General features: G+C 47.6%; 1 protein-coding gene and 1 long non-coding RNA gene across 4 annotated transcripts in view; one reads left to right on the top strand and one right to left on the bottom strand.

The window, feature by feature from the left end:
• Nucleotides 1-3,721, bottom strand: part of CTCF (CCCTC-binding factor) — a 47,618-nt gene extending 43,897 nt beyond the window's left edge. For all 3 annotated transcript variants that reach the window (XM_060650473.3, XM_060650475.3, XM_060650474.3), the window contains exon 1: nucleotides 3,491-3,721. The gene's annotated coding sequence lies outside the window, so the exon portion shown is untranslated. The remainder of the gene's footprint in view (nucleotides 1-3,490) is intronic.
• LOC132690266 (uncharacterized) lies at nucleotides 2,607-7,448 on the top strand. Its single transcript, XR_009615319.3, has 2 exons — nucleotides 2,607-2,919; nucleotides 4,603-7,448. It is a non-coding gene; the product is annotated as an uncharacterized LOC132690266 (long non-coding RNA).
• The last annotated feature ends 9,744 nt before the right edge of the window (nucleotides 7,449-17,192 follow it).

Here is a 17,192-nt window from a genome sequence, read left to right as displayed (position 1 = left end):
ATGAAATACTTTTTTTGTTAGCTGATAATTTTATCCCCAAATTACAAATATATGAATCGTCAAGTTTTAAGCTTTAGGTAATAGTAGAGTGGAACTTACTTCCAAAAGAAAAAAAGAAAAGAAACTTCCAAGTGAAATGGAAGTGCTAAATTTGAATTAAGAGTTTCCAAAGAATTTGGCATATAAGGTACAACTACAAAGGAATCTATCTCGTAATTAACTAAAGCTCACAAAACTAAGCTAATATAATACTTTCTTAGAAGCTAAAGAAAAGTCTTCTCTGTTGAGAGGCAATTTACATCTTGAAAAGAGGATTAGCATATCTAGTCCAAGAAACACTTTTGTATTAGAGTCCATATAGTGTTACTAGCATGCCTCAAAGGGAGGAGATTTTATATACCTGAACATTCTAGAGGTAACTAAAAATGAACACCAAGTATAGAAAAATCACTATTCTCAATGCATACATTAGCAGTCTATAAGCAATGTCCCATCTTTGCACTGAAATATTAATCACTAAGAAAATGCAGACCTGCCGGTGAAGATCTGAAGATGGTGACTAGAGAAAGTTTAATGTTTAGAAAAACAAACATGGTACGCCAAATCCACACATCCAACTGCAAACCAGGGTCTTCAAGGCTATGCATTATTTGCCATTATTGTTCTTTCCAAACCTGTATGCTCTTTCTCAAAGTATTAAATTATGACAAATTTTAGTTGTTTGAAGAGGGACCTAATTTTTGGCCAAAGAGCCTGAAGTCATCCGGGACTGAGACAGGTCAGTAAGGTAAACAGATGATCAACTAAGTCTCTGGTTTAAAAAAATGAAATGGAAGCTATAGATGATGGGGAGTGAATTTGATGCCAGTAGCAAAAAAAGTTTCTAGAGGTGGACTTTTTACCAGCAGACACCACTGTGAAAGGCTCTGCCACAGGACTCTCCCTTGGGGCCCTAGTCAGCCGCAGGTGGCCTCTGCACTCCCAAAGAACTCCCTAAGCCACCCAAAGAAGTTCCTCATTTTTGTGTGTTCTTTAAAGCTATATCTTAAACCTCTTAGAATTGGAATAGTCTTAAGAATGACTTTTACAACTTCTAAATTTTCTTATGTTGGTTAAATAGACCCCTAAGGATGACTTTCACAATTCCTCTTAAATATTTTCTTATGTGGGCAAACATTCCTGTTGTAATCTTCATGTTATTGATTTAAGTTATAAGCTCCTTTCGGTAACCTCATATCCTCAATTCATTCTCTGTAGATTTCATTTTCCAATAAAAACAAAGTATGAATCTGGCATATAGGAAATCTCAAAGGACAGCAACTCTGTGGAGTCTACACCACTGAAAGAGCATAAATAACATGGAAGACTAAGAGGCTGATGACTGCATATGGCAGAACTAAACGAAGAAACAAAACATGGTTTGTGGAGCATAACACTAACCAGGGAAAATAAATTTTATTCCTGGCCCAATATAGATCTTCTGGATTTTAATTTTTAACCTGTGTAGAGATTATTTTTATAAGTAAAACAGACCACCTGCCATCCACAATGTGGAAAATCTCACAAACGCAAAAAAACTACATAGACTAATTTATTAAACAATTAAGCATGGTTCTATTACCAAACCTGCACTTCATCAATACTACTGTATTTGTTAGTGCAATTTTACTTTTACTGTAGGAGGAGGAGAGAAGGGACATTTTGTAGAATTTGAAAAAGGATGTTGAAAGACTACTGTAGATGCAGATTGCTGCAAAATCCTACAGGTTGAGCAGACCCAACAACTTTGTTTAGTGCCAGCCTGTTTTAATTTCCTCATAAATTTAACAGTCTTAAAAAAAAAGTTAATCAAGATTTCCCTCTCTCCAAAGCAACCCGAGTTAATGTATCAACTGCTGCTGCACGATACTATATTAAAGTACTAGAATACTTGAGGAAAAGGGAAAAAGAGATAACTCTGACAATTCAGCAGGAAGCTTTTTAATGACTTAAGACAGCTGAGGACAGTAAACTTAATACACATGTCCTGTTTAACTTCTTTTGCCGCCTATAGGGAACTTAGATTTTTAACTTTCCTACTTGATTTAAACTCAAAGCTTGAAGACTACTTATGCGAATGTTTACTTAACGCTGAACTCTGAGCTACAGGAAGTCAGCTACTAAAGAGTAGTTACATTAGGCGTAGATATTTATAAACCAACTGCAGCTAGCGACCCAGGATTCAATTACAACATCAACCCTCATATTTCAGCGTATGGGCAAATTACCAGTGGAGTCAAGAATAAATTCATTCTGCCCTACTGGAGCTTTAGATCAGGTTGCACAATCCCGGGGCAGAAGTGCCTTCGCCTAGCCCTAAAGCATCAGGTACTAAATACTGTACTAACTCAGTGTCAGGACATTTTAAAGCGGGAGGGAAACTCAAGGGTCGCCTAAACCAATTCGACAAGCCCATAATCCCGAATTCAGGAATTTGTCACGTCACGAGATCAGAATGAAATTAAGTTTCGATCCCTTTGAGATCTCTTAGCGCACAAAGTCAGGCTATCATTACAAGAGGAGTCCGACCCTGGCTGTAGGAAAACGACTCGGTGCGGAACTCGAGTCTCTTCCGCCCACTGTTTGGGGCCGCACCAGTCAGGTCCAGCGAGGAGCTGGGGCGCGAGTTTGGGGGCGCAGCCGGGCCCGGCGGGGGCGGCGAGCGCGCGTCCCCCCGCCCGCTCAGGCAGCGTCGAGGCGCGAGCAGCTCAGCCAGCCTTGCAGAGGGAGCTCTCGGCAGCTCTGGGGTCTCTCTGCTCGCAGCCGCAGCAGCGCCGCCTGCGCCACTCGGCGGAGACGGAGACCAGAGGCGGCGGCGCGCGGACTGGGAGCGACCGCAGAGCAGCCGAGCGGCAGGGGTACGCTCGCAGAGCGGCCGGGGTAGGTTCCGGGGACCGGGCAGGCTGGAGGAGGGGCAGCCAGAGAGGCGTCGGCCAGGGCCCGACACTCATACTACCCGGACACCGGGCTGCGCGCGCGCGCGGCGACAGTAGTTCGGGACCCTCGAACAAGGCGGGCGCGGGAGCCGGGATGCGGAGATCGCCTCTCGGCTGAGGCCACCCGCCGCGGGAGGGGCGGAGGGCAGAGGGCGGGCCGCGGCCGGGCAACCAGTCGGGCCAAGAGCCGGCCTCGAGGGCAGAGACAAAGGAAGGAAAATGGAGTCGCCGGCGCGCGGGCCTCTGTTGCTGCCGCCGCCGCCAGAGGCCTAGCGCGCCGCCAGGAGGGAGGCCTAGCGGGCGGGTGTGGGGGGGGGGGGGGGGGGAGGGAGGCGGCCGGGCCGCGGCGGCGACGGGCAATGGCGGCGGCCGCGCCGCAGCAGGGACGGTAGAGGGAGACAAACACCCCCCGGCGGCGGCGCTGGCGCCGGGCTGCAGCCAGCGCCGACCGGAGCGGCCCCATCGTGACACCTAGAGGCGGCCCGCGAAACCTCCTCCACCCCGGGCCCCCTTACCTCCGCGCCACACCCCCTGCAGCGCCCGCTCCGCCGCCGCTCCACCGCTCCGGCCACCCGGCGTCCCCGGACAGCTCCGCGCACCCGCACCGGCTACCGCCGCCGCAGCTGCCGCCAAAGAAGCAGCTCCGCGCACGGTTTAATCGCTCCACAGGCTCGGACACAAAATGGCGGCGGCGCGGTGCAGTGCGCCTGCGTCGGCGCTGCCGGGGCCGCGGGTGCTGATAAGGGAAGGGACGGGTGGGGGGGCCGGCCAGGCGACGAGTGGAGGGCGGGGGAGGAAAGGTGAGGGGAGGGGTTGGCGCAGGGCAGCATGGGAGGCGGCCCCGGGCGCCAACTTTCAAAAGCGGGCGCGATGGCGTCACGGGACGCGCCGCGAGTCGCGTCACGCCGCAGGCGCCCTCCCGCGCCCTCGCCCGGTCGCGCGTGGACTCTGCGGGCGCCGCTACGTCCGGGCTCCTGCTGGGTGGGGCTTCCTGGGCGGAGGCCGCCGCCGCCTCTGGGCGGTACAGGATCCCGGGGTCTCTTGACCTGGTTCCCCAGCCGCAGTCTCCCTTCCTGAATACGTAAAGAGGGTGGGGGCGGGTGGTGCGAGAGAGGGTGTTTGGAGGAAGCGCGCGCGGGGCTAGGCGGTGGGGTTGAGGCGGTTCTTGGGCCGGGCCCCGCCCCAATCTCCGCCCTAGCCGGGCCGGCCCCTCTCTCCCAGCGCCCCACCGCCGCCAGCTACCGAGTGAGGCCGGACTGGCCCCCATGCACTCCAAGCTCATCAGAACAGTACAGTGTCCACGAATGAGGGCGGGAAGGGGTATCCTTTCCCAGCGGCTTTTAAGGGATCTCTCCGCCCTTAGAAGAGGGCCTCCTAAAACCGGGTGCAAGAGGACAAGGGCTTCTTGGTGTCACCAGGCCCCTTAAGCCGGAAAGGCCAGCAGAAGACCAAATTTGATGCTTTTTACACGACCGTAGCAGTCTTTGGCCAAAAGGGTTTTCTTACTCGGCGCTATATAATGCTGTATTTTTAAAACGTGCACTTGTTGCCTTTGCTTGAGAGTGAAATTCTGTGTGGGTGGCGCCCTTAAGCCCCTCACAGTGCAGTCGCCCCTCCCCCTCCCCAGGATGCACCTGCGGACTTTACCCAACTTGCAATGATGAAGTTCACCTACCACAGACTGGAGGATGTTCTGGTGGCTCAGGGAGGAGAGCCTTTGGTACTGATGGGAACTGACTCAGGACTGTATTCTGAACTCCCTTACTTTCGATATCACGGATAACAAGCAGACCCAGCATCAAGGAGACAGCTTCTGCGCTATTCAGCAGATTGTTTCATTATGAGGATGCCAGCCCAGTATTGACAGATTTTTCTGGGTGTTTCTGAAAAAGGAAATCAGACGGGCGCCTGGGTGGTACAGTCGAATAAGCGTCTGACTTTGGCTCAAGTCATGATCTTGGCGGTTCTTGGGTTTTAGCCTCGCATTGGGCTTTTGTGCTGACAGCTCCGAGCCTGGAGCTTGTTTTGGATTCTGTGTCTTCTGCTCTCTGCCCCTTACCTGCTCAAGCTCGGTCTCTCAAAAATAAACATTAAAAAAAAGGGGGGGGGGGATCAGAAATCTAGATTTTTGTAATGTAAATCTTCAGATATTTAGATGTTAGCAACTAAATCAGATGTTTTTAAAATGCATAAGCTTGATTAAACCATTCGTGTGGGCTGTCAGTGTATGGCCTCTGACTTGGAGAGGAGAATGAAGAGAAATTCCAAGGCCAGATCCTAGACACTCCAGCATTTAGAAATAGGTAGGGTAATGAAGGAGACTGAGAGGGAGCAGCCAGGAAGGCAAGAAAGAAATCCACAAGATTGTTGAGTTTGGAACCCAAGGGCAGAGAAGGTTTAGGGTAGGGAGGAGTGGTCAACTGTGCCTAGTGCTGCTGAGAGGTCAGCTTGGGCCAGAGACATGGCTGTTGGACTGGTCACCTTGGAAGTCACTGGAGAATATCAATGGTGACTGGCTTGATTCATGTTGGTAAATCAACAGATGCAGATCTCACTAGAATGAGTTTGAAGAGTGATTGGAAAAGTAAGGGACTAGAGATAGCACACATAAGCAAGATGAGAAGTTTTGTTGTGAAGGGAGCAAAGAAATTTAGGGATAAATGGAAGGTAATGGGTCAAGGGAGGAGATGTTTTAAAACATGAGAGTTCTTGATTGTGTTTATGTGCCATTGGGAGTGATACAGGAGAGAGAAGGCTTGCTTGACTTACATAGGAATGAAACCCATGAGAGGATATAAGGGCACGGAGAACTGACCTCAGGAACAGGATGCTTCTGCCGTGAAGTAATGAAGGTGAAGATGGATGCAAATGCTGGGGAGAGGAAAAGCAAGGACTGCCTTGTCAGCATTGGGTACCCATTTGAAGTTTGTGATCATGACTTTAAAGTTAAACCAGTTGGCCCAGTATGTGGTTTTTTCCCAGCAACATTCAGCTGCTTGGGTGCAGACATGCAGAAAAGGGATAATTTGGTTTCTCAACACCAGGTCCTAAGTTTTCTGGTTCCTAATCTCAGGTACTTGACTTATGTGACTAGCTAATATTCTAGAAATATGTGAATATTTGGAAAATTTACATGTGACCCATTTTTCTAGAAACCAAATGATCCCATTTGTCTTTTATGTACACCTGAGGACTCAAAAATAAAACCCTCAAACTTAGAGGGAAATTACCATATACCTCCAGAATATTTGTATCTTGCAGTTTCTTCAGCTCTCAACCCCAAATACCTCCTGGTATATCTAGGAACTATGTACCAGAAACAACAAGACTGACTTGCACTTAAGTTCTTAGCTTCTTTTTCTTTCTGGTACCTTTAATAATCTGATTAATAAACTTTCTGTACAACTTTACCTGAAACCATAAGAGTAAGCTATGAGAATGTCTTCAAGGGACACCTGGGTGCCTCATTCAGTTGAGCGGCCCACTTTGGCTCAGGTCATGATCTCATGGTTTATGAGTTTGGGCCTGGCATTGGGCTATGTGCTGACAGCTCAGAGCCTAGAGCCTGCCTCTGATTCTGTGCCTCCCTCTCTCTCTGCCCCTCTCCTGCTCTGTCTCTCAAAATAAGGAAATATTTTTTAAAAAAAGAAAAAAAAGTCTTCTAAAGCTTTAATATGGGCAAATATAAGTCAATGTATTTAGATGGAAAAAAACCTCAACTATATTTATAATTATATTAACAGCTGCTATGGTCTGAATATTTGTGTCCCTCTCAAAATCCATATGTTGAAATCCTAATGCTGGAGTGCCCGAGTGGCTCTGTTGATTAAGCATCCGACTCTTGATTTCAGCTCAGGTCGTGATCTCGCAGTTCGTGAGTTTGAGCCTGGATTTGGGCTCTATGCTGACAGTGTGGAGCCTGCTTGGGATCCTCTGTCTCCCTGCCTCTCTGCCCCTCCCCTGCTTGTGCTCGTTCTCTCTCAAAATAAATAAATAAACTTAAAAAAAAAATCCTAATACTTGATGGGATGGTATTAGTAGGTGGGGCCTTTAGGAGGTACTTAAGTCATGAGAGTAGAACCTTTATAAATAGGTTAAATGCCTTGTAAAAGAGCTTCACAGAGATCCCTAGTCCCTTCCACCATGTTAAGGACACAGCCAGAAAGCAATGGCTATGAGCCAAGAAGAGGGCCTTAATCAGAAAGCAACCATGTTGGTACCTTGATCTTGGACTACTGAGTCTCTAGAACTGTGAGCAATAAATTTCTGTTGTCTATAAGTCACCCACCCAGTCAATGGTATTTTGTTATAGCAGCCTGAACTGACCAAGACAACTATGTTTATACCAACTATATCAGGGGTGCCTGGCTGTCTCAGTTAGTGGAGACTTTTTGATCTTGGGGTTGTAAGTTCAAGTCCCACGTTGGGTTTAGAGATTATTTAAGAATAAAATCTTAAAAAAAAAAAACAGAACCCTCCATCTGGGGTGCCTGGATGGCTCAGTCAGTTAAGCATCCAACTCTTGGTTTCTGTTCACGTCATGATCTCATGGTTCATGAGTTCGAGCCCCTGTCAGGATCTGTGCTGGTAGCACGGAGCCTGTTTGGGATTCTCTGTCTCCCTCTGCCCGCTCCCCCCCGCCCCATCCCTCCTCCACTCACGCTGTCTCTGTCTCTCTCAAAATAAATACACGAACTTAAAAAAACACCTTGGGGCACCTGGGTGTCTCAGTGGGTTAACTGTCCGACTTTGGTTCAGGTCATGATCTCAGTTCATCAGTTCGAGCCCCACGTTGGGCTCTGTGCTGACAGCTCAAAGCAGGCTTCAGGCTCTGTGTCTCCTACTCTCTCTGCCCCTCCCCTGCTTGCATTCTGTCTCTTTCTCTCTCAAAAAATAATAAAAATATATAAATAACAAAATATTTATCAACTATATGACCTCTGAGGCATCAGAAGCCAAGAATGGGGTCCAAGTGGCCTTGGAGCATGCTTTCTGAAGACAAAGATCCTAGAGGCTATTCACTAGGAAGGAGCAAATAGAAATGTTTTCTTCTCTTTGTGGAAAACTGTGAGATGTCCTACTTTATGGAATTGACTCCAAAAACCAAGAAATGGAGAGCCAAACCAAAAGGATAGGATGTTTCAGGCTGGACAGAAATAAGCTGAGAGGGAAAAGCAATATGATGAGAGTGCGAAACAGTTGGTATAATAAAAATAAGGACAGATTTGTTCCCTGCAGTACTACTCCAGACTACCTCACCAGTGAGAACTATGGTGGTTTAAAACCACTCAGTAATTTAAGGAAGAGTTCTTCCCATGAACTCTGTCTTAGGTTTGTAGTCCACAGGAGTTTAGGGCATTATCAGCTGAAGCTGTTGGCTTACCACATGGCATTAGTGAAGTCACCACGTTCCAGGATCTGGTCCTCAGCCTCACAGGCAGGACCAGAAATATAGTCTGTATCCTGAGAGTGTATTCCTTCTTTAGGGACTTGTCTGGTTCACAGGAGCTTGATGGATAAGCAGAGTGCTGCTGTACTAACTGGCAAGTGGACCAATGCCCTTGTGTTGGCAAAAGGCACGTTCTTTCCTTGCAGGAGAGCCTCCTGAAAATCCATATTACTAGAAAGCTTGGTGTGCAGTTAATTAGATTAAGAGATGTAAATTATATAACTTAGACATTTAATACCACCCTTTCTGGATGCTAGAGTGAAATTGTCCAGCATTTGAGTCTTATCCTGTCTCTTTATTGGTTTTATGATCTTGGGTGAATTATAACAACTGTAGATTTCTTCGCTATAAGATAGGGTGGTAATTGTACTTCACACAGTGGTAAGGATTCAACAAGAAAATTCAAGTAAAGCTCTTGGATAATTCTAGACACCAGTAACCATACAAAAAATGTAAACTATTGTTACTATTTTATTTTTATGCTTCTTGTTACCTACCTTCACTCCCAAATCTACCTTCTGATGGACATGGTCTTTCTAGATTCATTAACAGAATCTATTACTGACTAGGCTTTCCATTCTTTCTGTGAAGGGCGTACTTTGCTCTATAATCCTTAGAGAACAATTCCATTTCCAAGATCTCCCTTGATTCCCACTGTTGCCCCATATAAAGTCTGCAATTACTACAAGATTTATGTGGTTTTTAGAAACTCTTTCAGCAAGAGAATTGCTGATAGAGGAGAAGTGTTGATTTTCTAAGTAATGATGGTAATGGTAATTCTAAGTAATGATTTCTTGCCTGCTTTAAGGGTAAGATCTAAAGTTACATCTGAATACTCCTGTCTGTATCTGTTATGTGACATATAATCCAGTTTAGCAAACATTTATTGAGTACTTGCTGTTCTATTCACTGGGGATATAAAAATGACCCAAGATGTGTTTCCTGTCCTTGAACTCAAAGTTTAACTGGTGAGACTAGTTAAAAAAACAGAACAAAACAAAATAAAACAAAAAAACAGGGGCGCCTGGGTGGCTCAGTCAGTTGGGCGTCTGACTTCGGCTCGGGTCATGATCTCACGGACCATGAGTTCGAGCCCCATGTTGGGCTCTGTGCTGACAGCTCAGAGCCTGGAGCCTGTTTCAGATTCTGTGTCTCCCGCTCTCTCTGACCCTCCCCCGTTCATGCTCTGTCTCTCTGTGTCTCAAAAATAAATAAACATTAAAAAAAATTAAAAAACAAACAATTATTGCAATAATGGCTATAATGGGAAGAAATGGATAGATAAAGGGGTAAATCATTCTCTAGGAGTATCTCATTTCAGCTGGGTGTTAAAGGATCAGAAAGCATAAACAAGCAAGGCAAAGGCATGTAAGGTGAAAAGAGCCATAATCAAGAGCATAAAAAGGCACAAGAATGTTGGGGGACAGCAAGTCATTCCACGCCATTGGACTAGGGTGTAGAGTAGTGACACTAAACCTTGTAAGACATTTGGAAAGCTTCCAATGTCAACTGCCAAGGGCAACCACTTTCTTGTAACATATTAAAGACTTGCCCTTTCATATCTCCTACCCAGACCACAAATTTTTTTCTTTACTGATGTCTTTAGACCCCTGTAAAAAGCCACGTTTATTTTTTACCTCACAGCTCAAATTACTGCTTTCTAAACTCTAACAGACTTTACCTAGACCTACGTCCCACATTTGTTTTTTGTGCTCTTACTTGCATTTTTCAGGCATGCATTGATCACCCTTGTAACAATCTCATCTGTACATTTTTCATTTTGCAAAACTTTTTGATGTGTGTTCTTTGAATTGATGTTCACAGCTGTATTTGAAGAGCCAGACACAGGTTTGTCCTAAGCTCAAGACATAATGTGACTTGCTCAGAGTCATCCGGTAACTTGTTGGAAAAATCAGAATGAGTGCTCAGATCTTCCAGCCCCACCTCCTCTCTTCCAGTTCTTTCCCTGGCTGCTCAGAGGTCTTCACTGCCAGATAACATTTCCATTTTTTTATGTGTATTTATTTTTATTTTTTTAATGTTTATTTTTGGGAGAGAGACAGACAGACAGAGCATGAGTCGAGGAGCAGCAGAGAGAGAGGGAGACACAGAATCTGAAGCAGGCCCTGGGCTCTGAGCTGTCAGCACAGAGCCCAACACGGGGCTTGAACTCACAGACCACGAGATCATGACCTGAGCCAAATTCGGATGCTTAACCAACTGAGCCACCCAGGTGCCCCTGTTTATTTTTGAGAGAGACAAAGACAGAGCATGAATGGGGGAGGGGCAGAGAGAGATGGAGACACAGAGAATCTGAAGCAGGCTCCAGGCTCTGAGCTGTCAACATAGAGCCCGCCATGGAACTCGAACCCACAGACTGTGAGATCGTGACCTGAACCGAAGTCGGACGCTTAACTGAGCCACCTAGGCGCACCTGGAGTGATGAATTTTTAATCTAGAAGTATGTTCTGAGTAACTGCTTGAGATCCAGATCAATGCATCAATGCCCACACTGGGTAATACTGGACATAGATTATCTCCCTAGCTCTTAAGTGCCTTATATTTTTGTCTTATGTTAGTCTATAGAAGCTAGACTAAACTTCATGAGCATTAGTAGCTAAAAGTCAAGGATGAAGAGACAAGTATAAAGCATGGACTGCAGGTATGGGAGGAATAGATGGATCACTGGACATCACAGTAGTTCTATAAGACTTCATAGTAAAGTACGGATGACCCTTAAGCTGCCTCTGGTCCACACCCATCTCTCTTTGCCCTGGATCTACATTTCCAGATTTTTTCTGGATACTTCTTCCTGGAAAGCTCCCAGATCACCTTTCCAGCTTGTTTACTCTCCTCCCAACCTGTTAAAAGGGCTCTCCCTTTTCAGTGAAAGATACCACCCTCCATCCAGAAACTTGGGCTTCATCCTCTCACCTCCCACATCCTATCAGCACCAAACTTTGTTTTTCCCTTCTGTCTTTGGAACATCTCTTCAGTATCCTATCCATCCCACTGCCTCCATCCCAGCCCAGGCCATTATCGTTTCTCCTAACTACAGCTTCAGACTCCTCACTGTTTCCTGCCTCCTCTCTCCACACAACTGCTAGAGGACCTTTCCAAAGACCAGCTGTGATCACAAAATTCCCCTGCTTCAAGCCCACATGTGGCTCCTCGGTTACCTGGGAGTAAATTCCAAACTCCACAGCCATTCCACCAGGCCTTATGACCAAGCCCCTGCTTACCTCTTCAGCTTCGTTTTTTTTTTTTTTTTTTTTTCCCTTCATTTTTTTATTTTTAAGGGGCTCCCAGGTAGCTCAGTCAGTTAGTTAAGCATCCCATTTCATCTCAGGGCATGATCTTGCAGTTCCTGAGTTCGAGTCCTGTATCGGGCTCTCTGCTGTCAGCACGGAGCCCACTTCAGATCCTCTGACTCATTCTCCTCTGTCCCTCCCCTGCTCACGTTTTCTCTCTCTCTCAAAAAATAAACATTTAAGATAAACAAATAAACATTTTTTAAAAAGATTTTATTTTTAAGTAATCTCTATACACAACATAGGGCTCAAACTCACAACCCTGAGATCAAGAGTTGCATGCTCCATCCACTGAGCCAGCCAGGCGCCCCTCTTCAGCCTCATTTCTAACGCCCCCCTCAGGCCCCTATGGATTTAGGTTGCTTGCCTCCTCTATCAGTCCAACCTCAGCTCTCCCTCCCTATATTGTTCCATGCTCTGGCTTCCATTTTATTCCTTAATTGGGATCCCAGTGTAAAAGTGCATTCTAAAACACTGTGTTCTGTAGGGCACATGAAGAGTGTTTTGAGTGTCTAAGCTTTTTCTGCGTTAAACATGGTACTTTCATACTTGAAATGTTTTGGATGGTGCCTATTACCTAGTAGAATAGTCAGCAAATACTTATGGTAACATGTATACATACTGGAGGATACAAAGTAAATGAGGATACAAAGTAAATAAGCAATTGCAATGGGATGTGATTACTACTGGACTAGGGTAAGTGCAGGTTCCTATGACAGGACCATAGTGGAGGGACCCACTTCTGAAGAAATCTGTGATGTCTAGGTTGAAGCCTATCAAATGAGCAAGCATTAGCAAGGCAAGATGAGGCCAGAAGAATGTACCACAAGGGGCAAGCAAGCTCTGTAAGTGCATCAGTGCAGAGCAAGAAGTTAGGTGGCAGACGGGGCACCTGGGTGGCTCAGTCAGTTAAGTGTCCGACTTCGGCTCAGGTCATGATCTCATGGTCCATGGGTTTGAGCCCCACGTCGGGTTCTGTGCTGACAGCTCAGAGCCTGGAGCCTGCTTCGGATTCTTTGTCTCCCTCTCTCTCTGCCCCTCCCCCATTCATGCTCTGTCTCTCTCTGTCTCAAAAATAAACATTTAAAAAAAAAAAGAAGAAGAAGTTAGGTGGCAGAAGTGAAGCTGGCTTTGTGCCCAGGTTGAGGGGGCTGGACTTTTCCCTAGGAGAAAGGAGAGCCTCTGTGGTGGGTTTGTTTTAGAAACCATTCTGAAAGGTGTGCCTGGGTGGCTCAGTCAGTTAAGCGTCTGACTTCAGCTTGGGCTATGATCTTGCAATTTGTGAGTTCGAGCCCCACATCAGACTCTGCACTGACAGTGTGGAGTCTGCTTCAGATTTTCTCTCTCTCTCTCTCTGTCTCTGTCTCTCTCTCTCTGCCCTTCCACTTCTCTCTCTCAAAATAAATGAAATAAAACTTAAAAAAAAGAAAGAAATCATTCTGATGAACCATGGAAAATGGATGGAAGAAGGGTAAGACCTGAGGCAGGAAGCCTGTGAGGGAGTTTCAGTGTCTTAGTGAGAGGTCAACATGTCTTGAATCTGAGTGGTGCCAATGGGGATAAACAGGAGTGGACAGAATTTAGAAATATTTAGGGCATTTAATTGAGAGGATTCTGGTGGCTGGGATGAGGGGACAAAGGAAAGAGTCAAGGTTGAGTTCATTGTGTGGCTTGCGTCCCTGGTAGTTTGGTAACCTCAAGAGACCCGGAGAAGAGGGGCACCTGGGTGGCTCAGTCGGTTGGGCGGCCGACTTCGGCTCAGGTCATGATCTCGCGGTCTGTGAGTTCGAGCCCCGCGTCGGGCTCTGTGCTGACAGCTCAGAGCCTGGAGCCTGTTTCAGATTCTGTGTCTCCCTCTCTCTGACCCTCCCCTGTTCATGCTCTGTTTCTCTCTGTCTCAAAAATAAATAAACGTTAAAAAAAAATTAAAAAAAAAAAAAAAAAAAAAAGAGACCCGGAGAAGAAACAAGCTTTGAGATACTCAGTTTGATTTTGGGCATGCTGAGTTTGAAACACCTTGGCTATTCAAAAGGAGGTATCCAGCCAGCAGTTGGATATGGGGTGAGGAGACAGCCATGTGAATCATTGGATTCAGCCTCAGCATATAAATGGGAGTCAGAGGAATAGATGCGGTAGTTCAGGGAGTGTTTCAAGAGAGAACAGGAAAGAGCCTAGAATAGAATCTTAGGGAGTGATGTTTGTAAGAGGATGCTTGAGGAGGAGGTGGCAGAGAGGATTGTAAGGAGATTCAGAGGAAATAGCTAGAGATTTAGGTTTTAGCCGTGGCAATTCAATTACTTATTCAGTGGCTCTAAAGCAGCATTTATTGAGAGTCCATATGCCCTGGGTATGTTTAGAGACAAACGAGACTTGACCGTTGGCATCAAACTCAAACTCAAATGTGGTCACCACCATATTGTAACCTTTTGAAAAAAGAGGCTCCTCTCTTGCAGGCTATTGACGGTCTCATTTTCTAAATGATAGACTGCTTGTCCATAGCTGTTCATATAGGCCCTGGAGTCCTTACCAAGCTTATTACCCTTCCAATATTACCCAGGCACAGAAGATCTGGGTCCGACAGCCAAGCCATGGCAGTTGGCCTGAATAGGACACTCCAGGGCTGTCTGGTGGCTGGAAAGGAGGGCGAAGGAGCATGTCATATGCCTAGGGTTCAGCAAATTGTACCCACACATCGTGCATGGAAACACACAAAGAAGGCACCCCCACTTTGTGGGTGAGACAAAGAAGCAAGCAGTCCTCTTCCCACATGCCAACCCATCTGCTTCTTTGCCTTCACAAACATGCCTTTCTTTCTTCTTTTTTTGGTTCTCTACAGCTTTGAATACATGGAGAAGAAGAGTGGGAGACAGGAAAAAAGGTAAGATTAGAAGACGAAAGGGGGGAGAAAGGGGAAGCGCTGATGACCACCAACACAATAAACTATCCTGGACTACCTCAGTCTGGTCCCTCCTTTGTATCCTGCACTTATATTTTTGTCCTGGGAGAGCTCCAACTATGATGGCAAAGGCATAGCTGTGGCCTTGATGGACTTGATTGATGGGGCACTCCTCAGTATGTAACACTTCTGCTGTCCTCTCACAGAGGCTGGCACAGGCTCCACAGGACAGCTACGCATAGGCTTTCCCTGCCCTGGTGCCTTTGAATCCTGATGGTGTCATCAGGCCCCCTCCCCCCCATCACTTTGAGCAGCAGGAATGAGTGCCTCCCTGAACCTGTGTGACAGCAGGTAGGAGGTGGAGGGAGTGCCGGGTGGTGGGGGAGCACCTGTGAGGCTGTGTGTGTGTTGGGGGAGGGGAGGGTACAAGAGCCTCTCCCTGTCCTCAACTATATCACATACATGGGCCTGGGCCTAGGTGTAGGAGGCCATTCAGCCTGACATCAGGGTGTTAATGGAGAGGGGTCGAGTGGCTGTTCTGGAATTGATCCACACTGCTCTAAGCTAGGTAGGCTTGATGGGACAAAGGCCTGAGACTTTTTTTTGCTTTGGTCTTGATAGTCCTTCACCTGTACCTGGCTGTGCTCACAGTGCCCTAATTCTGGCTCCTGCTCATCCTGACCCTCACACTCACCCTCAGCTAGAGCTGAATACTAGGCTCTGGCCTTGGGACTCTCCTTGTAAAGGACAGAGTTAGGGGCCCTAACCCTTCTCAGCATTGGAAAGCAGGCTGCTCAGATTTTTGGTGACTGCTTCATTTAACCCTTGGTTGGGATGATATTTTTCCATCCTCTACTTCTTGCCCAGGCCCTGTGCTCTCCTGTGGATTGAGCTGTGAGCTCATCCTGGCCCAGTCACCCCTGTCTGCATTTTCCCAGGACCTGGCCAGTGAATGTTCACTTCCTCTTTCCTGACCACACAGGCTAAAATTTGGATCCAAGTGGATAGTCCTGCCCCACTAGTGGGCCTCTTGTGGGGCCTCAGGCCTGATAGGCTCCCTGGGGTGGTTCTGGGACTGTACTCTTCCTATAGGGGCTCTTGGGGCAGGCCCAAACTGTGGCCAACTTTGGGTGCTGGCTTGGTCTCTATCACTTGTTTGCTTTCTCCACCCCCTGCCACCCTAGCCAACCATCCAAAAAGCTGAGCTGCACAACATCCACCATCCCTCCATGCCACCCTTCATAGTTATAGAGGGAGCATAGAGCTGTGTCATGTGCTGAGGGCTGTCTGCCTGCCACCACCCCCACTCCAGCCCCGACGCTTCTGGAATGAGACACCTGTATCCACACACAGGTGTTTCCTGTGCTCCTTCCTGTTGGCCGTTTTTTCTGCTCAGCTTGGCTTCCCCAGCAGGTGGTTAAGGGCCCAGCCTAACCTCCTCATACACAGCTCTAAAACACTGGGGAGCAGGGCTCCCTTGGGGATCTGGGTCACCCCTCCCCCACCTCCCCCCCGGGGGACTATTGGCACCTCATTGGCTCCTCTAGAGTGCAGGCACACACACTTTCCCCAGTGTCACACTGCTGTGCTACCACCACAGGCACCAAAACAGAGTGGGTTCAGGGAGTAGGGAAGTCCTTGTTTCCCTTGCCCCTGGATGATGAAAGCTCTGGAGGGACAGAGGAAAGGTAGAGAGCCTGTTTGTCCAGCCTTGGGTGTGGGCCTCCCTCGGGCCCTCTTTGAAACAGGCCCGCCATTCTGAAATTCCACCCCCCCCCCCCCCCATAGAATTCTTAACCTTCTGGGGTTAACACACTCACGTGCCAGGTAGCTCTAGGAAGATGTGAGTCCTTTCCCTGGAGCCCTGCCTCCCGAAGCAGCAGTCTGCCTGTTGGGGGGCCTGGGGGCAGCGCACAGGGTTCAGTCAGATTTGTTATTACAGAGAGGAGAGGCAGCTTGGGGAGAGAAAGGACTTGCTGTTTAGTATCACAGGGCAGCTGCCTGAGTTTCCTGCCTCCTAGGCCCCAGCTCTTCCCCTCTGCAAGAATCTCCTCTCTCTTACTACCCAGCCCCCAAGGAGCTCCTTGGGTTCAGCTCAGCCACCTCCGTAGGAAGCTGCCTGAGCCGAGAGAAGACCCAGAAGCCTCGTGTTCCTTGATGGGATTCTGCTGCCCCCTTTTGGCCAAAAGCTCACGCTCTTACCGTGCCTTATCCTGCCAGCTTCCTCTGTCTGCAGGCTACCTCATGCTAGCTGCTAGTGAGCCACTCTCAGGACTGGGACCTTTGGGCTTTCTCTAGGTCAACTCCACAGTTCAGCTCCAGCCTGGACCCATAGCTTCCAGGCCCAGGGCACCCCCAAGCATCCAAACTGGACCTCCTCAACAATACCCACTACCCTCTTCCTCTGCTGTTTTGCAACCCCAGTTTCAGTCTCTGGGCTCTCTTCCACCTGAATTTCCAGGGCCAAAACACAGTTGGAATGCAGATAGACCAGGGTCAGGAAGGGCCATAGCCAGAGAGTGCTGGAGCAGAGGGTCAGGAATGCACCAGGCCAGGCCATG

This window comes from Panthera onca, chromosome E2, assembly GCF_046562875.1.
Source record: "Panthera onca isolate mPanOnc1 chromosome E2, mPanOnc1 haplotype 2, whole genome shotgun sequence".
NCBI classification, from domain to species: domain Eukaryota; kingdom Metazoa; phylum Chordata; class Mammalia; order Carnivora; family Felidae; genus Panthera; species Panthera onca.
This window is presented reverse-complemented; position numbering and strand designations above follow the sequence as displayed.